At 45.9% G+C, this 27,639-nt stretch overlaps 1 protein-coding gene across 1 annotated transcript in view; it reads right to left on the bottom strand.

The window, feature by feature from the left end:
• Positions 1-23,434, bottom strand: part of ESRRB (estrogen related receptor beta) — a 216,207-nt gene extending 192,773 nt beyond the window's left edge. The window contains exon 1 of the mRNA XM_029071453.2: positions 23,001-23,434. The gene's annotated coding sequence lies outside the window, so the exon portion shown is untranslated. The remainder of the gene's footprint in view (positions 1-23,000) is intronic.
• Positions 23,435-27,639: the final 4,205 nt, after the last annotated feature.

Here is a 27,639-nt window from a genome sequence, read left to right as displayed (position 1 = left end):
TTAACAAATACCATAATAATAATAATAATTAGGCAGCAGGGCCCTCACTTGGTAGAGCAAACTGAGAGAGGGGATTCAGCTCAATGTAGGACAGAGGGGAGCAAGGAGAGTGAGCTGACTGTGAGCAGGGAATGTGTTTGTGATATTGTACTCTCCCAAGAGCTTAGTACAGTGCTCTGCACACAGTAAGTGCTCAATAAATATGATTGACTGAACGAGCGAGCAGCCGGTGAAGAGAGCTGATATGTGAAACTGTGAGCTTATTGTGGTCAGGGAATATGTCTGCTAACACTTTTGTGCTATTAATAATAATAATAATAATAATAATGGTATTTGTAATGTGCTTACTGTGTACCAAGCACCTTTCTAAGCACTGGGATAGATACAAGGTAATCAGAGTGTCCTGAGTGGGGATCACAGCCTTAATCCCCATTTTACAAATGAGGTAACAGGCACAGAAAAGTAAAGTGTCTTGCCCAAGACCATACAGCAGCCATGTGATGGAGCCAGAATTAGAACCCGTGACCTCCTGACTGACGGGCCTGTGCTCTATCTACCTCACCACGTTGCTTCCCTAGCACTTAGTTCAGGGCTCTGCATAATGTTCAATGCATACCACTGAAGATGAGACAGGGAGAGTTGGTAGGGAGACTTGAGGCTGACTGCGAGGAGTTTGGCCTTGATGCAGAGCTTCAAATTCCAAAGCTTTTGGAGGGAACTGAGGAAGGGAAAACTTGAGATTCAAAAAGACACTCTTTGCAGCAGTATATACAGTCTAGGTTGAAGGGGAGAAGAGCTGAGTCAGGGAGAACGTGAGGAGGCTGGAAGAATAGTCCAGCCCTGAACCGACAGAAGCCTGGACCGAGATGACCACCAACTGGGTGGAGAGGAATGGGCAGATGGAGGAAAAGTTGGCAGGAAGAACTGGCAGGGGTTTCAATGTGAGAGTGGAGAGATAATAAGGAGTCAAGGATGACACCAGTAAGACTCTCCCAAATTATTCCTATGCCCAGGCATTCACTTTCCAGAGACTGTTCCCTACAAGAACACACCCCGCAACTGTCATTTTCCAATTTGGTACCGTATGCCAGTGTAATTATTTGTGGCCTAGTGGATAAGAGAATGGGCTTGGGACTCAGTGGAACCTGGGTGCTTATCCCACCTCTCCCATGTGACTGCTGTGTGACCTTGGGCAAGTCACTTTCTCTGCCCCATGTGGGACATGGACTGTGACCAATTTGATTAGCTTGTATTGAATCTCAGCACTTAGTACGGTGACTGGCACAGAGTAAGCGCTTAATACCATTCAAAATAATAATAATAATAATGTTGGTATTTGTTAAGCACTTATTATGTGCAGAACACTGTTCTAAGCACTGGGGGAGATACAGGGTAATCAGGTTGTCCCACGTGAGGCTCACAATTAATCCCCATTTTACAGATGAGGTAACTGAGGCACAGAGAAGTGAAGTGACTTGCCCACAGTCACACAGCTGACAAGTGGCAGAGCTGGGACTCGAACCCATGGCTTCTGACTCCCAAGTCCAGGCTCTTTCCACTGAGCCACACATTGTGATATTTGATATACCTTTCAAAGACTGAATTAAGCACTGGGGTGAATTTAATATGATCATGACGACTGAGATGATCGACCCCTGAACCTCAAGGTGATCAAAGTGGGCGGGAAAGCACATTGAACAATGCACATTAGTAATAAACAGTGGAAAGAACATGGGCTTGGGAGTCAGAGGTTGTGGGTTCTAATCCCAGCTCTGCCACTTGACACCTGTGTGACTTTGGGCAAGTCACTTAACTTCTCTGTGCCTCAGTTACCTCATCTGTAAAATGGGGATTAAGACTGTGAGCCCCACGTGGGACAACCTGACAACCTTCCATCTCCTGGAGTGCTTGGCGCATAGTAAGCACTTAAATACATTATTATTATTATTATTATTAACAAAAACTACAAAGACCAATAAGGGCAGATTTTAAGAATGCCACCATGAAAAAGCCAAGTTAGAGTAAGTTTGACTTATAGATTTGCTGGGCTTCACTGCTCTGAAGGCAGAGACTGTGTCTTCATCTACTGCACATACCATGAGCTTAGTTCATGCTCTGCCCACCAGATTGGTTGACTAAAGAATAATTCTTCTAAAGTAAGTCTCCGGTTTTCTACAAACCCTTACCCCCAACTGGCAAAAATGGATTTAGGGCTCAGCTTTAAACCCCTCCAGGACTTGCATCCTCAGTCCTAGGAGATAGTACTGGGAAGCTCTGCCTTTGGTTACAGTAAGGTTAACTTGCCCTACTCTCCGGAAGATTGAATTGGGGTTGTGGCATTTTGCATGACCTAAATGGTAGCCGTTGGAAAACTTGTGGGGGCCGGTCTAGCTTCTGAGTTTCCTATCCCCCTTCCATCTGGGATCAAATTGGCCTGTACAATCTAGATCTATTGAAGATCATCATAAAGTCATTAAAGCCTCACAATTTAAACAATCTTCCCTACATGCAAAGTAATATATATAGATTGTAAGCTCCTTGAGAGCAGGGGTCATGGGTTACAGGGGTAACTTTACTGTACTCTTCCAAGCATTTTAGTACAATGCCCGGCAGAGAGTAAAGGCTCAATAAATGCTATTGATTAATAACAGTGTTTGCCACATGGTAAGCACTTAACAAATGTCCTCATCATTATTAAAACTTCAAGGGCCCTGATGTTAGAGAATAGGTCACTGCCAGAATTCAGGGAACGAGGTCTGCATGAAGAAGCATACTAGTTTGAGGAAAGCTCAGATCCACCCCCACTTCCCCCCGAAATTAGCTCGGGACCAGGTGGCGATCCCTCTGTCACCATTTGCTGTTCTCCCTTACAATTGGCTGCAAGGAACAGTGGGACAGGGAGCAGAAGCAACTCTCCAAGGACAGATTGGAAAACTGCAGCCCTAGGACAGGTGAGTTGACCCTAGAACACAGGACACTGGATACTCTGGCAAACTACAAGACAAAAAGGGAGAGCCCCATTGGCTGCTGCTCCTCCTCTTCCTCTGTCCTTATCACTCCTCCCCCGATGATGGAATTATCTCCCCAGATTTCTGAGGAGGAGGAAGCAGTTCCAGAGACCTCTCAACATCCAAAGGAACTTTGCAGCTTAGGTTACAATCGCTCCATTTAAGAGTCTCATCTGTCGTGAATCACTGCTCTGACAGAAAGATCTCCTGAAGTATGTGGCAGGGCCCCCTCTGGAGCTTTGTGAAAGAGATAGAAAGGGGGAGGGTAAGGGGGAGATGGGAGAGAGTGTGCAAAATCCTGCCACATACTAAAAGTTGCTCCTCTTTCCTACTGGGCCGAAGAGAAAGCAGGAGGATGATAGGCAGACATGGCACAGATAAACGCTCTAAGAATGAGGAACTCTTGTGTGGGCCAACCAGAAACATACAGAGCAGAATAGAAAGAGCAAAGGGAAATGGAGGGGAATCAAACAGAAAAACAATTCCGTTTACCTGGTTCCTGAGATGAGAACTGGCATGAACATCGAGACCCTTTTCAGCAGCCGAGTCCCGGGCAGGGCTGGGCTCGAGAAACTTTTTCTCCCCAGGGTTCCCGGAGGAGCAGGCAGTGACACTGCCTTCCAGGGATGGTATAGTTTGAGAGCTGCCCTGGCCTCACTGAATTCTCAGACCGGGCTCTCTGGCCTCTGGCTGCAATATAGGGGCCCACGGGTCTGACCCTGGAGATTTTCTGTGGCTTTTCTAGCTGCTTTGTTGTGAAGATAGCAGAGGAGAACTGCAAAAGTAGGAAGCAGCATGCGTAGTGGATAGATTACAGGCCTGGAAGTTGGAAGGACCTGGGTTCCAATTCTGGCTCGGCCACTTTGCTGTGTAACCTTAGGCAAGTTACATCCGTTTTCTGTGTGTCAGTGACCACATCTGTAAAATGGAAATTAAGACTGTTAGCCCCATGTGCAACAGGGACTATATCCAACCTGATGATCTTGTATCTACCCCAGCCCTTAGAACAGTGTTTGACACAGAGTAAACGCTCAACAAATGTCTTTTTTTTTCCCCAAACCGAGCTGCCTACTCTGTCCTTCATGATTCAGTCTGTTGAGGGACTTCAAGGGTGCTTTTCTGACATTAATTTGTCTTCTATTCTCCAAGGTGGGCCTGTGACCCAGGAGTCCCCCGACTCCTTCCCCAGCACCCCCGGGTGGTGGGTCTCTCTGCCCCAAGACCCAGAAACCAAGAGACACCCAGGAGCCCGGCACCCAGTCTCGTGCCGAAGAAGTCCTTGGCCATAGCCAGAGGCCCCTGAGAACAGAAGCAGCTAGGGAGAACAACGAGGGCGCAGAGATCGAGAGTTGCTAGTCTAGAAACTCTGGCCCACACAAGGCTCATGTGTCACCCCCTCCCCCTGTAGGGCACTGAGAGCTACCCTGAGGGGGGAAGCATGTTGGTCCCCTTCTCTGCCCACTCCAATCAATAAATGGTATTTACTGACTAAAGTGCAAAGCACTGGACTAAGCACTTGGCAGAGGACAACGTAGTCTGTAGACATGTTCCCTGCTCACAATAAGCTTTCTGCACAGGTTTAGTATGCCTTGGCACTTTACAGATGCTTGGCATGACCATTCAGATGGGTCCTGTCTTTCTCCACCCACCTCATCCTTTGCACAAACTTAGTATGATGGCAATTATAACTGTGGTATTTGCTAAGTACTATGTGCCAGGCACTGTATTAAGCACTGTGATGGATACAAGTAAATCGGGCTGGATACAGTCCCTGACTCACATGGAGCTCACCATCTCCGTTTTACAGATTAGGTAACTGAGGCATAGAGAAGTGAAGTGATTTACCCTAGGTCACACAGCAGACAATAATAATGTTGGTATTTGTTAAGTGCTTACTATGTGCAGAGCACTGTTCTAAAAGCTGGGGGAGATATAGGGTCATCAGGTTGTCCCACGTGGGGCTCACAGTCTTCATCCCCATTTTACAGATGAGGTCAACTGAGGCACAGAGAAGTGAAGTGACTTGCCTACAGTCACATAGCTGCCAAGTGACAGAGGCGGGATAGACAAGTGGTGGAGCCGGGATTAGAACCTTCTGACTCCCAGCCCATGCTCTATCCACTCCACCATGCTGCTTCTCCATGCCTCAGCACACACAGATACCAGGCATGACCACTCAAATGGGTCCTATCCTTCTCGGCCATACCATCCACTGCACAAATTTAGTATGACCTGGCACATTACGGACACCTGCCACGACCATTCAAATGGATCCTGTCCTTCTCTGCCCATATAATCCACTGCATAGGCTTAGAACACCCTGGCAATATTCCAGATGCCTGGCATGACCATTCAAATGGATCCCATCCTTCTTCAACCACACAGTCCACTCCACAGGCTTAGTGGGCCCAGGCATGTTACCGATGACAGGCATGACTATTCAGTGGGTTTCATGCCACGTAAAAATCTTCATCTTTGGCACTGCACATGTCTGGTTGCTTTGGCAAGGTCAAAGGACAACTCCTCCCTCATCAGAAAGGGGGCAGGGCATGGGGACAAGAGGGTCGGGGCAGGAGGGGTGTTTAAACAGTGCTCTGCACACAGTAATTACTCAATCAGTACAAATGATGGATACATCTTTCCCCTCCTCTCGATACTCAGGTGACAAGAAACTCGGGTGGTTAAGAGAACAGTGGCACGGCCTGTCCTATATATATTAGTAGTGATATATACACAGACGTCGAGGGGACTTGAGTTGCATTTGTAGCAGTGAGGGTTTCCACCCAGCCATCTGCACTCCCTTCTTCAGTGCCCTTATCCTTGGAAATGTGAATATGAGGGGTTGGGTAGGGGGCAAAGGCGGTGGGGGAGAGAACAGGTGCATCTGTGGTTTCCGAACAACTTCAACAGCAGCGAACACCACCGTGCCCTCACCTGGATGGAAACCTCATTTTTCAATGCTCCGTTCCCTTGTCTGCAAAAATGGAGATACAATACCAGTTCTCTTTTCTACTGAGATTGTGAGCCCCAAGTGGGACCTTATTATCATGTATCTACCTCAGCCCTTAGTATGGTGCTTGGAACATAGTAAGAGCTTAGCAAATGCCACTATTCTCATTATTATTAGAGTTTGATGCTCAGCATAGTTTAGTAAGGTTTGAGGCGGTGAGAGGATCTTTTCTGCTACTTGGGAAAACCCTCAAGAAAAAAAAAATAGAAGCACCACCACAGAAAAATAGATGCTTGCCCTGGGTACAACTAGGTAACCAGAGCCAGAAAATGACAGAAGTGGCCAAATGAGATGGAGGGAATATGGAGGATTGTTTCAGGGCTGAACCAGTGTCACCAGAATCACCCCAACTTTTGGGCAGATCTGGAGGGTGTGAGTCCAACAACTGACTGGCAGTGAACTGCCTTTCCTCCAGCTTCAGGTTCTACTCTAAAAAGAAATAACCCATTCAAATCAAGGTACCACCTGATCCCGACTCCTTGGGTCACTTTTTGCCAGCCCAGGTAGGCTCACCCAGGGCCACCACTGTGAGGCCGCACATGGCCAGTCTCAATACAGTAAGAGACACTGTGCTTTCCAGCGATGGAGGGCTCACAGTGGTGCAGAGCCCTAGTCAGAGGGGGCACTCTCATTCAACCACCTTGTCCCCCTCCCCCCTTACCTCACTACTCTCCTACTACAACTCAACCCAGAAACTGCACTCCTCTATTGCTCACCACCTCACTTTACCTCAATCTTATATATTTCTCCGCCGACCTCTCGCCCACAACCTACCTCTGGACTGGAACTAACTCTCTTATCATATCTGACAGACAATTACATTCTCTTCCCCTTTAAAGCCTTGCTGAAGGCACCTCTCCAAAAGGCCTTTCTTGACTAAACCCTTTTTCCTCTTCTCCCTCCTGTATTGCTCTGACTTGGTCCCTCCATTCATCCCCTCTCCATCCCCACAGCACTTACGTACATATCTGTAATTTATTTATTAATTTGTATTAAAGTCTGTCTTCCCCTCTAGACTGTAAGCTAGCTGTGGGCAGGGACTGTGTCTGTTTATTGCTATATTGTATTCTCCCAAGTGCTTACAACAGTGCTTTGCACACAGCAAACACTCAATAAATTTAATTGAATGAATGAATGTAGAGAGTGAAAAAGCATGAGGGGAAAAGTTCCCAACCTACCTCACTTGCCAGGAACAGTGTAATTGTGGTTTTCCAGAAGCCCCCTTTTCTGGGCTGGGCCAGCAGAAGGATAGAGAAAGAAGAGTAGTTGACCATGTTTACAATGCTCCCATTGCTCACACACTCCTGTTGAAGTAAGACTCACACTTGTACCATGCAAAATCAGCAAGGGGCTCGGGGACCTAAGAGCCCATTGCACAAGTTCCACCCAACAAAGTTGTGACCCCATGAACGCTGCTTCGTCGCAGGTGGAGGGGGGGGGTGGGGAGGGGGGCAGAGAAATGATCTGCATTTCAGGACCTCACGGTTGTGACCCTAGCTTTCCAGCTGCCATTCAGTGAGGGCCAGCATTAGTGGAAAGGCTCTAGAAACCCAATGAGGCACCTGTGGAAGAGCTGAGTCTCCACCACAGAGAGGTTTGGACAATATGAATTCCTCTAGAGACCTTCCATTTGGTCAAAGCTTGATGTCTCGTTGGTCCCACCCACTGTCTGTCCGTCTCTCAAATGACCCACTGGTCTTTCCATTATGAAGGAGGACTGCCAAATGAAGCCACACACTGGGCTAGGTTCAGGACCAGGATCAGCATCCCAGACCCTCCCCAATGTGGTGTGAGGTACAGTTCAGGGGGAGATGGTTTAAGGAGACGAGAAAGCCCTTGGGAGAGAACCCAATCAATTCTCTCCTTGGTTTCCTCAGACTCTAATTCGAACCCAAAGGAAAAATTGATCAAACGGAAATTTGAAACTAAAACCAAGATTGCAAACCAATGGTTTCAAGTGTCCTACTTCAAGCACAATCACGACCCTTAGTTTGAGCACGGTCTAATCAGTTGTATTTATTGAGTGCGGAGCACTGCATTAAGTACTTGGGAGAGTACAATAACAATATAACAGAGTTGGTAGACAGACTCCCTGACCACAACGAACTTTTAGCCAGGAAGGAGAGGCAGATAGTAATATAAATAAATTACAGATATGTCCCTAAGTGTTGTAGGACTGAGGGGTGAGAGTGAAGGAAGGAAGCAAATCAGAGAAATGCAAATGCGAGTGGGAGAAAAGGAAATGAGGGCTTAGTCAGGAAAGGCCTCTTGAAGAAGATGAGCCTTCAAAAAGGCTTTGAAGGTAGGAGAATAATTGTCTGTTGGATATGAAGAGGAAGGATGTTCCAGGCCAGTGGCAGCACAGGTTTTTTTGTTTGTTTGTTTAAACGGTATTTGTTAAATGCTTATTTTGTGCCAGGCATTGTACTAAGCACTAGGGTAGTTACAAGCTTACCAGGTTGGACACCGTACCTGCCCCATACTTGGTCCACTGTGGGGCTCACAGTCACATCTCCCATTTTACAAGGCCCGGGCTCTATCCACTATGCCATGTTGCCTCTGTGTGGGTGGATGTGGGTGAGAGGTTGGAGGAGAGATAGACGAGATTGAGCTTCAGTGAATAGGTTAGCATTAGAAGACCGAAGCGTGTGGGCTGGGTTGCACTAGGAGAGTAGCAAGGACAGGTAGGAGGGAGCAAGGTGATTTGATTTGAGTGCTTTGAAGACAATGGTAAGAAGTTTCTGTTTGATGCAGAGGTGGATGGGCAACCACTGGAGGTTCTTGAGGAGAGGGGAAACTTGGACTGAAAATTTTCATAGAAAAATTATCTGACCAGCAGAATGAAGTATGGAGTGGAGTGGGGAGAGACAGGAGGCTGGGAGGTCAGCAAGGAGGCAGATATAGTAATCAAGGTGGGAGAGGAAAAGTGTTTGGATTTACTTGGTACCGTTTGGATGGAGAAGAAAGGGCAGATTTTAGTGATTTTGTGGCGGTCAAACCGACAGGATTTAGTGATAGATTGAATGTGTGTGTTGAATAAGAGAGGGGAGTCAAGGATATTGCCAAGGTTACAGTCTTGCGGGAAAGTAAGGATGGTGGTGCTGTCTAGTGTGATGGGAAAATCAGAGGGAGGACAGGGTTTGGGTGGGAAAGTACGGAGTTCTGTTTTGGACATGTTAAGTTTGTGGTGATGGTGGGATATTCAAGTACAGATGTCTTAAAGTCAGGAGGAAATACGAGACTGCAGAGAGAGGGAGAGAGAACAGGTTGGAGATGTAGATTTGGGAGTCATCCACACAGAGGTGGTAGTTGAAGCCATGGGAGTGAATGAGTTCTCCAAGGGAGTGGTAGATGGAGAATAGGAGGGGACCTATAACCGAACCTTGAGGGATCTCTCAGTACGGAGGTGGGAGACAGAGGAGGAGCCCATGAAAGAGACTGAGAAGGAGCGACCAGAGAGATAGGAGAAGAACCAGGAGAGGACAGTGTCGGTGAAGCCGAGGTTGGATAATGTTTCCAGGAGAAGTTGAGGGGGTTGACAGTGTCCATGGCAGCTGAGAAGACAAGGAAGATTAAGGTGGAGTAGAGGTCGTTGCATTGGTGACTTTTGACAGGGAGGTTTCTGTGGCACGACAGGGCCAGAAGCCAGATTGGAAGGGGTCAAAGAGAGAATTAGAGGAGAGGAACTTGAGACAGCTGGCGTAGACAATTTGATCAAGGAGTTTGGAGAGGAATGGTGGGACTGAGATGGGGTGCTGAGACACGAGAACTGCGCTCCCGTGTTCAGATAGCGCAATGGATGTGAACCTGTAGGCGAAAGCAGCTCAAGTGATAAGGAGAGACACTTCAAGGGTTAAGCAGGGACTGCAGAGGGTCCTTTTTTTGTAGATTGGAGAGATGAGGACTAGACTGAAAGGGGAGGCAGTCGGGTGCACCATGGAGCAGAATGCCAGCTAACAAGGCCCTCTCTCCAGCCGTTCCGTGGGCGATTCGGCTGGAGCACCCAACCATACCAAAATCAATAAACAATTTCTGCACGGCCCAGGAAACTTTGCCACACTTAATAAAAGTCTCCAGTTACCGTTACAGCTTCATTTCACCGTAACATCTTCTTTAACTGTCCCTTCTTCTCAGGATCAATTAGAGGCGCAGGCAAAGAGAATAAGAAAAGCGCAAACACCTCCTACCCACTCCAAAACAAAAAAGGTCATACAACAGGTTTGCCTTTGCCTCCTTTTCTCTTTTCTCTCCCTTTTTGCAAACTCCTTTCCACTTGAAATGTCCTCCAGAGGGTGAGGCTGGGACTAGAACTGGAGAAGTAAAAGATTGCTCTTGCCGTCACAAGCATATGCCATTAACCCTGGGAAACAAACTGATTATCCAGTTTGTGGATTAACCATGTGATCTTCCTTCCCCTTCCCCACCCCCCACCGCCTGCCTCTTGGTCATTTCACCGATCATTATCCCACCCAGTTAAGGGCTGGGAGAGGAGATGAAAATCAAATGGGTCAATTATGCTCCTGGTTAGGATCTCTGGCTAAAGGTAGGGAGATGAAATTTTTGATCTAAATCAGGTAGTCTGTGGATGGGGGTGGGGAGGGAAGGGTGCATAATTAAGCCTGTGTGGGGCCCACAGCTGTCCAGGGGAAGTGGATGCCTTTAACAGTCTGTCACCGCTGACACCCGTCTCCATAGCAGGACTCCAAAGAACTGTGGTTATGTGGGCCAGGTCCCGCTGTCCAGAATGGCTCTACTCTAGGGATGCCTCGGCCCTTCACTCCATGCAATCCAAGTTCCCCCACGATGCTGGGTTGTCTATCCATTTCCCCATCTTGCCCTGACCTCACCTTCTCTAATACTTGGAGCAACTTGGTGAGATGAGCAGAGAGAGAGCTCTCTGAGAAGCAGCATGGCTCAGTGGAACGAGCCCGGGCTTTGGAGTCAGAGGTCATGGGTTCGAATCCTGCCTCTGCCACTTGTCAGCTGTGTGACTGTGGGCAAGTCACTTAACTTCTCTGTGCCTCAGTTATCTCATCTGTAAAATGGGGATTAAGACTTGTGAGCCCCACGTGGGACACCCTGATTCCCCTGTGTCTACCCCAGCGCTTAGAACAGTGCTCTGCACATAGTAAGCACTTAAATACCAACATTATTATTATTAGAGCTAACCCTTTTAAAGGTCAATAGCACTAATTCAGCATCTTCCTTGAACGTTTGACTTCTCAAGTGCCGGGGGGAAAAAGAGCAACGCCTAGTGCAGGATGGAGCCCCCCAAATAACCTCCTTCCTCTACACGTGTCTGGTTTAGACCAGTCAGGTCTTGGTTGGCAGAATTAAGGGGGGTCCCAGACGGAGCGCAGACAGAGAGGACGATCATTCCCAGTCCCCTATGGCCAGTCTCGGCACAGCAAGCTCCCGAGGAAGCCCAATACTGTTATCTAGGTCTCCCCCATTAACTTGAAGAACACAGTAGCCTAACAAAGTATTTGTACCGAGGACTCAATGTCTTAACTGTAGTCAGTGCCCTTCTACCTGCTAACAAGACGGGTGCAGTTTTATGATTACAAGGCAGTTCTCCAAGGAACTCTATTTGTTTCAGTAGATTCAGCACATCTGGGCTATATATCTGGGCTAAGCGCAAACAATGTATTCGTCTGGGAGATATATGGAGTGCTGTCCACCGCAACCTTTTGTGTGCTCAGGAGGTAGTTTGGGGTTAGGTTTTTTTTTCCTCGTCTCACTGGTTATTTCTTAAATGGGGTTCGGAAGACTGATCATGATAATCAACATTATCTTCATAACTCTCCAGCTTGAAAGGGGCTCTATATGAACTAAAATACAAGAGCAGGCTGACACTTCTGAAAACATCTGTTGTTGGAGGTTAAATGTTAAACTCTCTTTGTCTCAGACCGTGGATCCCGAGAGGGAAAGAGGTGGTGTCTGATTTGATTTTTGGATTATCTTGTATTGACCCCAGTGGTTTGCACGATAAGCCAGTGCTTAACAAATACCGAAATGGAAAAGGAAAAAAAGGGAAAGTGCCCACTTCCTAAAGGCCATCTACTAGACTGGATTCTAATCCTTTCCAAAAACTTAATTTTCAAAGAGAGTGGGGAGCCGCGGGGAGGGCTGCAGTTCAACATATTTGGACCTGGGATGCTTTGGTTGAAAGGGTCATTTTATTCCTGGGTTTCAGAGAGAAGCAGCAGCTGAAGGAGTCTCCATGGTGGCTGGAGGAGCAGCATGGCCTAGCAGAAAGAGCACAGGCCTGAAAATTGGAGTACCTGGGTTCTACTCCCAGCTCTGCCACTATTCTGCTGTGTGACTTCAGGCAAAGTCACTTCGCTTCCCTGCGCCTCAGTTTCCTCATCTGTAAAAAGGGGATTCAATCCCTGCCCTTCCCCTTACTCAGGCTGTGAGCCCCAAGTAGGGCAGGGACCGTGTCCAACCGGATTAACTGGTATCTACCCCAGTGCTTGGAACAGTGCTTGATAGAAAGTTCACGCTTAACAGATACCATTATTATCATGATTATCGGCCTAGACACAGTTTTAGAGTCCCATTCTACAGCAGAGAGAAATAATCCCGCTCACTGCTTGGCAACTGCCGCTGCTAGCCCAACAAGTTTACAACATTCCAAACATACACATTCAGTTCTCCTGTAATGCAGTGTTTGCATTCTTGCAGAATTCCATGTTACAGAGAGCTCCCACCCTGTGTCTGATTCTATCACCACGTTCACAACTGTTTCCTCAGACACTGCATCTCATGGGATCCGGACTGCAAGTGTTCAGAAAAAAGTCCCTTAATTCTGCTGTCAGGATCTGTTCCAATCGTGCAACGAAAATATGCATTTTGGAAGAACTGACTACATATCACTAATCTATATTCATGTATATACCTGAATATATGCTTCTGTGGGTTACCATGCAGTTATAAACTTCATTGCTAGAAATCAGTTCTCGACTTTCAGATTACATACAGGCATCAGATGGGCCGAGGTGTTGGATCGAACCCGAGGGGAGGGGACACCAAAGTCTTTCGTGGTCTGGGATCCCACAGACAATGATCAGCAGCTGACTAGGCTTGAATTGGTTGAGGGAATTGAAAAAAGCTCTCAGTAAAAAAGAGTGCTCACCTAAGTCCGCAGTTTAGTTGGGAGATGGTAGACGTGAAGACCACCATTTAGACCGGAAATGGTGAATGCTTTCAAAAAAGCTCGTTCAGCAGCAAGAGCACCACCACAGTGGGTGAAGGGAATTTTTTATTTTTTGAGGCCATCATGACTTTCTGTCTTATAGGAAAAACACGTTCATGACATCCTATGCATCTTCCCTTTGGATCTGTGACCTTTGGGCATTTGAGATTCGCCTCAAACCCATAGCACTTCTGCACATGTCTATAAATCTTATATTCTAAATTATTCATTTATATGAATGTCCGACTCACCCTCTAGACTGTAAGCTCACCATGGGCAGGGAACATGTCTAGCAATTCCACAGTATTCTACTCTCTCACGCACTTAGTAGAGTGCTCTGCACACAGTAAATGCTCAATAAATGCCATTAATGATAATAATGTGGAGCTCCATTTGGCAGGTTCTCAATCAGTTAATCAATCGTATTTACTGATTGATTGTGCACCCAGAGCTGAGCTGCATACGGGGAGGAGGCAGAGCAATTGCACTGAATAAAAGATGGGGTTGGGGAAACATATGCTGTCTCCCGGCACAGCTCTCAAAATGACAGATTATCAAGAGCAGCCAGGAAAGAGAATCTTGCAGTAGCCAAAACGGTGCCAAATCCTAGTCCCAGAATTGGAAGCAAATCGATGGCAAACAGTGAAAGCTATTAGTGGGCTATTTTCACCAGGTTCGAACAGAACAGCTGGGTCTGTCTTGAGACCAAAGGCTCCCTGTGACAAGATTTATACCAGGAAAGAATACAGTGGCAGGAGAGATAGAGAGCCAAGTAAACGTCTCAGTGCATGATTCAAACTGCACCTAGGTGGGAGCAAAATCCTGCTGACAGTCAGTCAATCATATTTATTGAGAGCTTATAGTATGTGGAGCACTGTACTAAACAGTAGGGAGGGTACAAAATAACAACAGGCACATTCCCTGCCCACAGCGAGCTTAAAGTCTAGAAGGCCTTTGTTGCTTCTTTCAGCCAGAAAACCAGGCTGTGTATTTAGAGGACAGTGAGAGATAGTACCTGAGGGGCCTTGCTGGCTGGACTGGGCCAAGCTGGGGAGGTGTCACATGGAACCGCCTTGCCCCCTTAGCTGGAGTTACTCCCACCACCTCTTCCCCTCCTCCCACTGATGATGCTCAGTGGTCCCCGAGAGGGACCTCATCTGTATCCAGTCCACTGCCTCTCCCCGCCTGAATGGCTACTAACCAGCACCCAGTTTCCGAGCCCTGACATCCAAGAACAACAGGGCCGGGTCTCAGGTCCTGAAGACCCTCCCTCACCTGGGGGCACTGCTTTGCCCTCAGCTGAAAAAGTCTTTGCCATGGCTGCTGCTGCTACAGGACAATTTTCACATCCAGGACTCTTAACTTTTTTTTTTTTTATGGTTAAGCGCTGGGGGAGACACAAGCCGACTGGGTTGGACACGGTCCATGTCCCACACGGGGCTCACAGTCCCAATCCCCATTTTATAGATGTCTGATGGTGCTTGCGGTGTCCCAAGAAGAGAGACAAAAAGGATTCTAATGGAAGGGAAACCAGATCCCATGAGAACAGTTAACGGGATGCTTGCTTGGCTTAAAGCCTTGACAACGGGCAAGTCCACTGAGAGCCTACACACCCTCCAGGTTCCTCCATACACACAGAACACCTAAACAAGAGGAAATGAGCTTCAATCAAAGCAGGAGAGATTTTATTTGTGCCTTTTTAAAAAAAAATAGAAATAAGGAAGACCTCTGGATAAAATACTGGATTGGATAATAAGGGAAGAGGGAGAAGGAAGGTCTAACCTCAGAACGCTTTAGGAAAAGAACAATCACTCTTTGATCCTGAATGGATTAATCACTCACCATCCTAGAAAATGGGAATGGGATGCTTGAGGTCCCAGGTGGTTCTCTTACTCTCCGCTTCTGGGGTCTAAGCAGAGATGAAGGGAAACATCCATTTTTATGAAATCAGATGGATGACCAAAAAAAGCATTAAAATGACTTAAGAATATGATGGTAAAATGCAGCTATGGATCTATTCAAAACTAAAGATTCCTTGCTACCCACACTTCCTAAAGTGAGGGTCATGGCGTGGGAAAGGTCTATCCAGTGGACTGGGGACTGGCAGCTAGAGAAATTCTAAAATGCTCCAGAGAAGTTTGTGTTCAGGGATCCAGGCATTAAATTTCTTTAAATGGGCTTTTTCAGAGTAATAATAATAATAATAATAATGGCATTTGTTAAGCACTTTCTATGTCCAAGTACTGTTCTAATCTCTGGGGGTAGATACAAGGTAAACAGGTTGTCCAATGTGGGGTTCAGTGTCTTAATCCCCATTTTACAGATGAGGAAACAAGCACAGAGAAGTTAAGTGACTTGCCCAAAGTCACACAGCTGATAAGTGGCAGAGCCGGAATTAGAACCCATGACCTCTGACTCCCAAGCCCGGGCTCTTTCTATTAAGAGACCTGCTCCTCAGCTTTGCCAAACATCTGGAAAATACCAAATGCAAAATTTCAACTCGCTACTGATTCCCACAAGGATCAGCCAGGGAAGGAGTCCAAAAGAGGCCAAGAAAGGAGCATATGCTTTACGAATGTGGGTGCTGTTTTTACACAGATGAGTGTGTGTATACAGATATGCACTCACACACCTCCCACTACTGAATTATAATTATCCCGGGAAGTGAGCCCTGCTGTTTTTCCAGTTAAAAGAACATGGCTTTGGGTATTGGGAGACCTGGGTTCTAGTCCGGCTCTGTCTGCTGGGGTAAACGTTTTTGACTGATAAGCTCCTAGGGAATTCTGGGAAATGGAAAGACCCAGCAGGAAGCCTAAAATATGATCACACATGTAGTGTGATGCTCGTTTTCAAAAAGAAAGGGGAGGGATGGAATCCAAAGGTATTTATTGTGCACTTACTGCCCGAAGAACAGGCATGTTTTTTCTAGAAATCCAGGCACAGCCGCATCAACCCCTTGAACAGCCACAGTGAACAGTAATAAGCACTGTTCTAAGCATTGGGGTAGATACAAGGTAATCAGGTTGGACACAGCCTCTGTCACCCAAGGGGGTCTCACTCAATTACCATTTTCGGATGAGGTAACTGAGGCCCAGAAAGTCAAGTGACTTGACCAAGGTCACTCCGCAGACACATGGTGGAGCCAGGATTAGAACCCAGGTCCTTCTGACTCCCAGGCCTGTGCTCTATCCACCAAGCCATGCTGCTCTTCTAAGATAGGAGCACTCCAAGTGAGGGAGTGAGGAAGGAAGAGAAAGGGAGAGGAAAACTCTTTCCTCAAAGTCCTACCCAGACTCGGCCTCCTCACTCCCTTAAAGTGTAGATGGAAAAGTTGCCCTTCAAGACATATGCTTGCTTTATGAGTGGTATTTGTTAAGGCTTACTATGTGCTGAGTACTGTTCTAAGCCCTGGGGTACACATAAGAATCAGGACGGACACAGTCCCCGTTCCTCATGGGTAAGGAACGTGTCCGCTAATTCTGTTGTATTTTACTCTCCCAAGTGCTTAGTACAGTGCTCTGCAAATAGTATGTGCTCAACAAATATCATTGATTTATTGGACTTCCAATCTAAATAGGAGGGAGAGGAAGCCCAACTTACTGATAATGTTGGTATTTGTTAAGCGCTTACTATGTGCAGAGCACTGTTCTAAGCGCTGGGGTAGATACAAGGTAATCAGGTTGTCCCACATGAGGCTCACAGTCTTAATCCCCATTCTACAGATGAGGTAACAGAGGCACAGAGAAGTTAAGTGACTTGCCCACAGTCACAAAGCTGACAGGTGGCAGAGCTGGGATTTGAACCCATGACCTCTGGCCCCCAAGCTCGGGCTCTTTCTACTGAGCCATGCTGCTTCTCTATTGAAATTCTTCTCTATTCTTCTCTATTAGAAATTCTCTATTGAAATTCTTCTCTATTTCTCTACTGATGAGAAAACCAAGGCAAAGAGAAGTTAAGTGAATTGTCCAAAGTCTCGCAGCAGGCAACTGATGGAACCGGGCTTAGAACATAGGTCCTCTGACTCCCAGGCGGGTGCTCTTTCCACTAGGCCAAGCTGCTCGCTCCACCCAAGCAGCAACCCAGAAAAACTCCCGCTAGCCATTTCACTGTGACTGAAGCAACAACCTTGACCAGTCACTTCTGAGCCCAGTTACATCCATAATGATACTGTCTCCACCTTTCCCCTTCCCCACATGGCATGAAAGATGAGTGGCTGCGTGGAACAAGTCCCCGAGCTGTGATGGGAAGCCGTCTCGCTTCACTGCCAAAAATATATATATCCCAGCCCGGCTGTGATGAATTCTTTCATTATTCATCTGCAATCTCACTGCTACTTCTCTCTTTCTTTCTCCCTTTTCTTTTAACTAAAAATGAAAACAGATTAAATGACAAATGCCGCCAAGGATTGTTTTCAGAAAGCCAGCCTCAGATGCAGGCAAAGACGAGACAGAGACGCCCGCCTGGGGCAGGGGAGCGAGAAGGCCCGAGAAGCAGAGATGAAGCTGAGCCAGTGGGGAGGGGGGAGGCTGGGTGGATCAGCTTGGAAGTCGTAAATGGTGGCATTATCGGCATGGGGATTACTGGGGTCAGCTCAAAGCTAGAGGATGGTGATTTCTCTCTCAAACATTTCCATTTGGAAAAATTTAGTGCCATCCAGAGATCCAGCTCTGTTCGCTGACCACAGTGCTTAGCACGGTGCTTCTATAAACCTTTCCATCAATGCCATTATTCATTCATTCATATTTATTGAGCACTTACTGCGTGCAGAGCACTGTACTGAGCCCCTTGGGAGAGTACAAAAATAAACAGTGACATTTCCTGCCCACACTGAGCTTACAGTCTACAGTAGGGGAGACAGACATCAATACAAAAAAAAAATAAAATTACAGATAGGTACATAAGTGCTGTGGGGCTGGGAGGGGGAAGAGCAAAGGGAGCAAGTCAGGGTGACGCAGAAGGGAGTGGGAGATGAGGATAAGTGGGGCTTAGTCTGGGAAGGCCTCTGGGAGGAGATGTGTCTTCAATAAAGGGGAGTAGAGTAACTGTCTCTTGAATTTGGGGAGGAAGGCCAGAAGCAGGCCACGGCCTAGTAATCAGCAGTGAGATGGAGGCACAGTGAGAAAGGTAGGCTAGGAGTGAAGTGCACTATTACCACTAGTAGGTCTAAAGCTGCCCAGTGTCTCAAGTGGCCGGGATGCTTTTAAGGTGGAGGATCTGCGACACAAGCAGCATGAAGCAGCATGGCCTCGTGGAAAGAGCACAGGCCTGAGAATCAGAGGACCTGGGTTCTAATCCCAGGTCCACCTCTTCACATCTCTGTGACCTTGGGCAGATCACTTCTCTGGGTCTCAGTTTCCTCAACTGTAAAATGGGGATTGAAAACCTGTTCTCCCTGCTACTTAGACTGTAAGCCCCATATGGGACAGGGACTGTGTCTGACCTGATTAACTTTTATCAACTCCAGTGCTTAAATACCAGAATATTTAATATCAAGATGACACCCCAAAATTAAGAAAAGACCCAAAGACAAATTTTATAGGGCAGAGGAAAGGGCTTTTAGCTTTCATCATCATATCAATATTTACTGAGCGCTTACTATGTGCAGAGCACTGTACTAAGCACTTGGGAGAGTATACTACAACAGAGTTGGTAGACACATTCCCTGCCAATAACAAGCTCACAGACTAGGAGGCATTGCTATAATTTATAATATTCAATTAAAATATTGTGCAAAGAGCACTGTCCCTGTTTCTTAGACTTTACCAGGACAGGACAAAGTCAGGAGGTCTGGGTGCTGGACTCTGCTCCATCACTAGCCTTCTGGGTGAGTCTAAGAAAGTCACTTATCCCAATTTTACAGAGGAAGAAACTGAGACCCAGAGAGGTGAAAATCAAATGTGAGCCCCATGGGTGACAATAATAATAATGGCATTTGTTAAGCGCTATGTGCCATGCACTGTTCTAAGCACTGGGGTAGATACAAGGTAATCAGGTTGTCCCACATGGGGCTCAAAGACAATCCCCATTTTACAAAGGAGGTAACTGAGGCGCAGAGAACTTAAATGACTTGCCCAAAGGCACACAGCTAAGTGGCGGAGCCGGGATTAGAACCCATGACCTCTGACTCCCAAGCCCGGACTCTTTCCACTAAGCCACGCTGCTTCTAACCCTACAATCTACTCCAGTGCTTAGCACATAGTAAACACTTAATAAATATCCCAAGTACCTAAGGCCCAGAGACTTTAAAAACAGAGACCACCCAGTTCTCCCAGAATCTGTGTTTTCATTTCAAATTTTGACTACAAAATTAGGGAATCAGAGGACTTCCAAATTAGATTGAGAGCCCCATGCAGAGGAGGGGCTGTGTCCGACCCAATTAACTTGTACCTACCCCAGCGCTTAAAACAATGTTTGACACATAGTAAGCGCTTAAATACTATAAAAAGAAAAAAAAATAGCTTGAGCCCATCGAAGTTCAGGATGCTGTGGTGTCAGAAGAAAGGCCCTGCGCCGTGTCACTCACTGTGACTTCTGACACACGAGTTCTCCTTAATGTGGGGTTTTATGAGGGGATTGCCCCCCAGTCTAGGAGGATTGGGGGGTGGGGCACGAGTCTCCTGCCAAGCTGATAGCAGCTCCACCATGGCTTCTTTGGTCACTCCAGAAGCCCGGAAATTCGTAGGCGTGTCTTAAAACCACGGTTAATCAACCAGGTTGGAGGCCCTTGAGGTAGAAAGCAAGAGGGACAGTTCTGAATCAGTGGCTCCACAGCAGACAGAGGGATTCCGGCCTTACGATGCCCAGGCCCCATCCATTCCACTAAATGGAGAAACATGACAAGTCTTTTACTTTCAGGGCAGAGCTCCATTGATTATTCCCCGCTAATGCTTCCCTGTCACAGCAGGGGAGGGACTGGAGGGAAATGACAAGGGTGTGCTATTGGACCCCCAAGAAGAAAATCAATTTGGTTTTCCATTTCATCAAGAGATAATCTTTTCTCTTCTCCATAGCTGAACCAACAGGTCCCAGCATCTCACCCCAAATGCTCTGGGAAGGACAAGGTTAGTGAGTCAAGTGGGTAGGAAACTTGATTGGCATTCAGTCACATGAAGAAGCGTGGCCCAGTGGACTAAGCACATGTCTGGGAGTCAGACAGACCTGGGTTCTAATTCCGGCTCTGCCAATTGCTCTACGATCTTGGACAAGTTCCTTAACTTCTTTATGTCTCAGTTTCAGTGTAGACTGAGGATTAAAAATCATTTTCCCTCCTACTTAGACTGCGAGCCACGTGTGGTACAGGGCCTCTGTCCAACCTGATCATTTTGTATCTACCACAGTGCTTAGGATAGTGTGTATTACTTAGTATGTGCTTAACAAATACCACATTGATTCTCATTAGAATTCATAGCAATTGGACAGGCTGAGGTCCAAGTATTCTCCTCAGACCTATTACATCAGAGGGAAAGTCTCCAATTCCAAAAGAAACACTGCTCTAACTTACTATAAATGCATCTGTCGAAGGATGACCTCAGGAAATTGTCAACCTAGGTGGGTGTTCTAGACACTAGGGATCGCTGATAACCCACAAGATCAAAGATCAAGTTCTGAAGAAGGGACAAGGAGCTGGAACATGAGGCAGTGCCATGGGAAAGGATGACTGTGTGCCAGTCAACTGGGAGTAAATTGTACTTTTCAAAGTCACTTATCCCTCCCAGAACGGGACTCCTCTGAGCAAAGAGTGAAGGCAGATTGTTCTGGGATGATTAGTACTGTCAAGAAACAGGACTGATCTGCCATGACTCAAACTGCATCCCAATTCACCAGATTAATTTGAAAATAGTGGAGACACATAGCCCAGGTAGTTGGGAAAATTCCCAAATGCTGGCTCAGGTTCTGTCTCTTTGCTGGCCAGGCCTACTGACTGGTGAGCTAATACATGCTAGTGCTGCAGTTATTGGGATAGAAGAACAGGTGGGGCCCCAACTGCCAGTCTGTTTTCTCCACCTACATCACCAAAACTCAAGCAGTGACTAGTATTCCTCTTCTCTCACCAAATACTTTGCAAGGAGGTAAAATTGAAAGGAGCACAGGGCGATAAAAATGACACAAAACCTCAAAGAGAGACACTGGCCATTTCCTTCACACAGGCACCCATAGGTGAAATTCTGCCATCAGTGACTTCTTTGAATATTCAGGGTAACTTTGTACTACTCTAATCCCAGCTCTGCCACTTGTCTGCTGTGTGACCTCAGGCAAGTCACTTAACTTCTCTGTGACTCGGCTATCTCATCTGCAAAATGAGGACTAAGACTGTGAGCCCCATGAGGGACAGGAACTATGTCCAACCTGATTAGCTTCTATCTGCCCCAGCACTCAGAACAGGGTTAGCACATAGTAAGCACTTAATATCATAATAATTATATATTATTATCAGTAAAGAAAAGAGTATAGGTGTGCGATGGAGACCTGGTTTCTATGCCTGGCTCCCACCACTGACCGGCTGCGTGACCTTAACCTCTCAGCCTCGGTTTCTTCTTCTGAAAATACCATTCCTCCTCCCTCTAGGACTGTAATCTCTGTACAGGACAAGAATTGTTTCTGATTTGATTATCATGCATCTACCCCAGTGCTTAGCATAGTACTTAACAAATGCTTATATTTACAATTATTATAACTACATATGTTATTCCATTTCCTGATGTAAACATCTTCTAGTGGTATAGATGTCCTGAGAAAACAGATAACATTCATATTCTTACAATGATGGAATCTTACCCAAACACATATAAAATCCTTTTATTTGTTTTACCACCATGGCTGTTCTTAGTCTCCAAAGAACCCCTTCCTAAGTAAAAGGCTAGGATTCATCACCTGGGGCCTTTTCCCAGCTCTGCTATTGATTTACTGTGTGATCACAGAGGATCTCTTCATTGCTTATCGATTCCCTTTCTGGATGGAAAATGAAGGAAACTACTATTTTCCAGGTAAGGGGTCTGGGTGAGTCCATCTTCTAAAAAAATTTAAAAAAAAGGTTTGAAATCCTAGATATAAATGGCACAAGAGACCCAGAATGTGCCATACTTAATGCACCAAGAATTATAGTATATCCAGATTGTCTATCATTTAGGAGTAGGGCTCCTGCAGTATATTTAAAATAATAATTATTACTACAACTATTATGGCATTTGTTAACCACTTACTACATGCCACACACTGTTCTAAGCACTGGGGTGCTTACAAGCAAATCGGGTTGGGCACAGTCCCTGACCCATTTGGGGATCACAATCTCAATCCCCATCTTACAGGTGAGGAAACTGAGGCACAGAGAAGTGAAGTGACTTGCCCAAGGTCACACAGCAGACAAGCGGCAGGGCCGGGATTAAAATCCATGATCTTCTGACTCCCAGGCCTGTGCTCTATCCACTACACCAATAAGGTAAATATATTGGGCAGCAATCCCACACCCATTCACAAAACTGCTTCTTTTAACACAGTCTGCTTTATCCAAAGATAAATGTATTGCCTGAAGAACACTGTCTAATTCTACCTAAAACACATTGTAAAAACATGTTTTAGAGCAGAATTGAAGCTTGTATGGTATTCCATCACCATTTCCCATAATTTCACATGAGCTCACATTGAACGTTCATTTCTAAGGCCAGGTGAGTACATAGGTAATCCGCCTAAAAAGAGCTAAACTACTAACAGTTCTGCCGTAGTTTTGTTCCTCTCCCCATACACACTTAAAAGCAAATCTCCCCACAATTTCCTGACACAGACTCACCTGTTATTCTGGGGCAAATTCAGCGGATCAGGTCAGCCACCAAATTCTTGGGCACAACTTCAGAGATCTCTCCTCTGTGCACTGGAAGGGTGAGGGCAAGCAAGTCCCAAGTTGGTTTTTGATTTTTGCCTGCTCAACATCCTCCTTCAGGGTTTCTCTGAAATTCAGCTCAAAGGCCAAACCTTCTCACTGCCTCCGTGCCCCGAAGCTACTCAAAAACAGACCGGTTCCCAGCTCTCACTCCACGTGGCCCAATCACTTTGATTGAAGATTCACATGCACCTGGATTGATAATCTGCTGCAGTTCTGCCAGCCTCGCCCCTATTTCCTCTGCACCCCCACCAACCAAAGAGCTGTTTTCCGCCAGGTACACAGAGCAGCGTCCCTTCTGCCTGTGGAGTAGGAGTCATAAAAAGCCTCCTCGTGACTTTGCTTGTTCCTTGGCATGAAAAAGCACGTGCAAACTCACTTGGTTAGAGTCCTCTCACTCCCAATACAATCAGGCATGAGTGCTTGGGCACACCTGAGTGGTTGCCATGGCACCACCCACTCCGGAATCACCCTTCAACTGGGGCAGTGGATGATCCCTTAAAGGAGACAGTACATTTCCCCAATCTTTTCATTGTTTCATGTATTTACACAGCTATCTGAAACCAGCTTTAGCTCTGGGTTCTGGATTTGCTTCTGCTGGATTTAAAGGAACCAAATTAATGTTTATCTTAATGCTCCTAACCCAGAGGAACAGTCACCTAAATTCAGCTTCTGAAATCCATAAACCTTGATGGAAGAAGATGGTCAGGTGATTCCCTCAAATAGAGTTTGGAAATCTTGGAAGCTGGAAAAGTAATTAAGTGAGCAAAGTTGATAAGGACAAGATAAGGAATTCTTCTGGACTAAGGCTCCAGGGGCTAAGTTGACACTTGCATATGAAATCCTAGAAGATATGTTATCAATCAATCCTAGTGAAAAAAACACAGGACCTGGGAGTAAGAGACCTGGGTTCTGATCCTGGCTCTATGACTTGTCTGCTCCGTGACTTTGGGCAAGTCATTTAACTTCTCTATGCCTCAGTTTCCTAAATCATATTTAGAAAGTGTTTACTGTGTACACAACACTGTACTAAGCGCTTAGGAAAATACAGTTTAACAGAATTGGTAGACCTGTCCTTGTTCACAAGCTTACAGTCTCGAAAGGGAGCTGACATTAATATAAATAAATGAATTATGCATATGTACATATGCGCTATGGGGCTGAGAGGGGGGAATAAAGGGTCCAAACCCAATTACTGGGGATCAAAGACCTGTTCTCCCTCTTACTTAGACTGTTAGCCCCACTAGAGTTAGGGATTCTGATTTGACTAAATTTATCTATCCCAGCCTTTAGGACAGTGCTTAGCACAGAGTAGGCACTTAAATACTATTACTATTGTTAAAATGAGCAAGTTAACACTTCAAATAGCAAGTGAATATATATACATATACCTTCTCTCTTGGCATCACTGGTATGTTCGCCCCAATTCCGGCTTCAGATAGCAGTTCACATTTGGTTGTTTTTCCTGGGGCCACACTCTGCCAGGGAAACAACATAATCTGGCAGTTTACCCAACACTTTTGTGAAGTAACTTGGAGATCCTCACTGGACTCGGTGTTTGGAGGCTTTCCCACTTTCTATCCCCAGTAACCTTCCCCATACCCCCAGTGGGTTCCTAGGCATTTATTAGAATCGACTAATGTGAAGAGCCAGGATTAACTGTCAGATCACCCTACTAATTTCTTGGAGGATAAAGCATTCAGTATCAAGTGGGTGTAAAACTGTCTGGTTTGAGTTCCACGTGGAAGTGGCACTTTGGTTCTGCAGGTGCAACTCCAAAGCTTTGAGTGGAGTTCCTTCAGTTTTGAGGTGCTCACCCAGCCTCTCAAAATCTCCTGTCCTCTTCCTTCAGGTTAGAATTCAGAAGAAAGTTCCATCTATGTATTACACATCAAGTTCCTTATTTTATACAGAAATTTCCCCCTTTTTTCTTCATTTCTACCATCGGAAGAGAGAGTCCACTAGAACAGGGGGTTAGAAAGGGTACAGCACTTTTAGATGAACGAATACCGACAACAGTTCGCATTATTTACTTTTTCAAAATGCAAACTCCAATGAATTCTAAAGGATGAAGATGCTCAAGTGTTGGGGACCCCTTGGATGAAATGTTCCTTCCCTTTAGGGACTTCTCTTACATTCTTCATGACTGTCACTTATCCTGTATTCCCAAAATGTAGTTAGTTTTGCCAAGTGTCTGTTACTCATCATCCAAGTAAGATCCCATGGATGATTACTCTGTTCTTTCTCTGCACCCGCTAACCACCTTCATGAACTCCCTGGATTTTTAAGTCATAACGGAATGAAGGAAGGCCAGAGGATCAACTGACCCAGGCACTAATCAGGGTGGAAGGGAGAGAACTGGAAAACAGAGGTTTTGGTTTTTTCCAGGTCTCTAGCTCAAGCCACAGTGATAAAAATAGGTGGTAGACGTCGTAAACTGGAGGCTTCAATGCATTAGCATCGCAGCACCCTATATGGTAATCTGAAATAATGCATACATTATTCTAGCCCACAGAAAATACCTTTGTGGATGGTGGAGAACTGAGTCACTCCTGGGCTCACACTACGGAAACTCTAGGTCAATTTTAAAATACCAAATAGGGTGCACCCTCTGGCTCAGGGGACAGAGCACAGGTCTGGGAGTCAGAAGGTCCTGGGTTCTAATCCCACTCTGCCACGTGACTGCTGTAAAACCTGGGGCACGTCACTTCACTTCTCTGTGCCTCAGTTCCCTCATCTGTAAAATGGGGGTAAGAATGTGAACCCCATGTGGGACAGGAACTGGTTCCAAACTGATTAACTTGTATCATTCCCAGTGCTTAGAACAGTACTTGGCACATAGTAAGTGCTTAACAAGTACTATTACTGTTATTATTATTTTACCGAATTACTTAAAAAAACACTGTCTAGGAATCAATACACAACAAATGAAGCAGCTGATTCCTCCTCTTGGAAACTGGGTGTGGGCCCACCCTATGCTAAAAACTCTCTTAAGACCCTGAAACTGCTTTTTTGTTCTGTTATCTATGGTATTTGTTAAGTGCCTAATGTGCCCAGCAATGGACTAAGTGCTGGGGTAGATACAAGATAATCAGGTTCCACTTGGGGCTCACAATCTAAGTAGGAGAAAGAGCAGACATTCCCTTATTTTGCAGATAAGGGAAATGAGGCACAGAAGTTCAGTGATTTGCCCCAGGTCACACAGCAGGTATGAAGCGCTTAGTACAGTGCTCTGCACACAGTAAGCGCTCAATAAATATGATTGAATGAATGTGGTGGAGCCAGGATGAAAACTCAGGGTCTCTGATTCCTGGGCCCATACTCTTTTCACTAGACCATGCTCCTCAACATAGACAAAAGGAGTTTTTTCATGGCCATCATTGATTAAACCAATCCAGGTTGAGAGAGTGAATTGTTTCACCCATTGGACAGTAATATTTCTTCTAATTTCCCTCTATAAGCTCATTATGGCCAGGTTACGTGTCTGCCAATTCTGTTACTCTGCACATAATAGGCAGTCAATAAATACCACTGATTGACTGATAATTTATCCCTGGCTAGGCCCCACTTCCTCCACATTCCATGTCTTTCCAGGAAGTGCTTGCCAAAAAAATTTTTAATTTTTAATTAGAAATAATGCAGGTAAGAAATTTTCTGTTAACACAAGCCACATCAGGACAAAAGTCCACTGAAATACCGAGAACCCACATGAGCCAGTGAACTAAAAGAATGCCATTTATTACATACTTCACCCCCAGATTTCAGGGAGCTGGGTTCTCCCCTCCACTCCGAAGATAATTTTCTTTTCCTTAGGGAACATCTCTTACATTCTTCATGATTGTCACTAATCCCACATTCCCAAAATGTGTTGATTTTGCCAGATGGCTATTACTCATCATGTAGGTAATTGGGGTTTTTTTGGTTTGTTTTTGGTTTTTTTGGCACAAACCAATTATTGCTTACAACTTGGCTGGTTTGCTTCATAGTTATTTCTTTTCCTGCTTGGTTTGGTCATTTAGATTTCATCTGTTACTCCACATATTTTTTCTATCGCCTTGTCACTAGTGAAGAGAGCCATCACCCTTTCATTAAGGAATAGGACCAAAAAGCCTGAAGCCCATGAGATCAGGTCATTTACTGGAAACAGTAAAACTCTTTCCAGCTATTTTCCTAGTTTGCTAGCTCAGCTAAGAGGAAGATGAGAATATAACAACTGTGGTATTTTTTAAGCACTTCCTATGTGCCAAGCACTGTACTAAGAACTGGAGTAGATAGTAAGAACTGAGGCACAGAGAAGTGAAGTGGCTTGTCCAACATCACACAGCAGACAACTGGCAGAGCTGGGATTAGAACCCACATCCTCTGATTCCCAAGCCCAGGCTCTTCCCACAAAGCCACACTGCTTCTCAGGAAACGGGTATGCGGTAAGAGCCAGGGTAGGAAGCACAGTCCTGTAGTGGTTTTCTCCTGTAGTGGTTCTTTTTCCTTTCTTGCTTTTGCAAGGGAGAGGAAGAGAGTCCCCTGACCTTGACTAAGCTGCTCTGAGGCC

Source organism: Ornithorhynchus anatinus, chromosome 1 (genome assembly GCF_004115215.2).
Source record: "Ornithorhynchus anatinus isolate Pmale09 chromosome 1, mOrnAna1.pri.v4, whole genome shotgun sequence".
In the NCBI taxonomy this organism is placed as follows: Eukaryota; Metazoa; Chordata; class Mammalia; order Monotremata; family Ornithorhynchidae; genus Ornithorhynchus; species Ornithorhynchus anatinus.
Note: the sequence above shows the minus strand (reverse complement) of the source record. Positions and strands in the feature narration are given on the sequence as shown.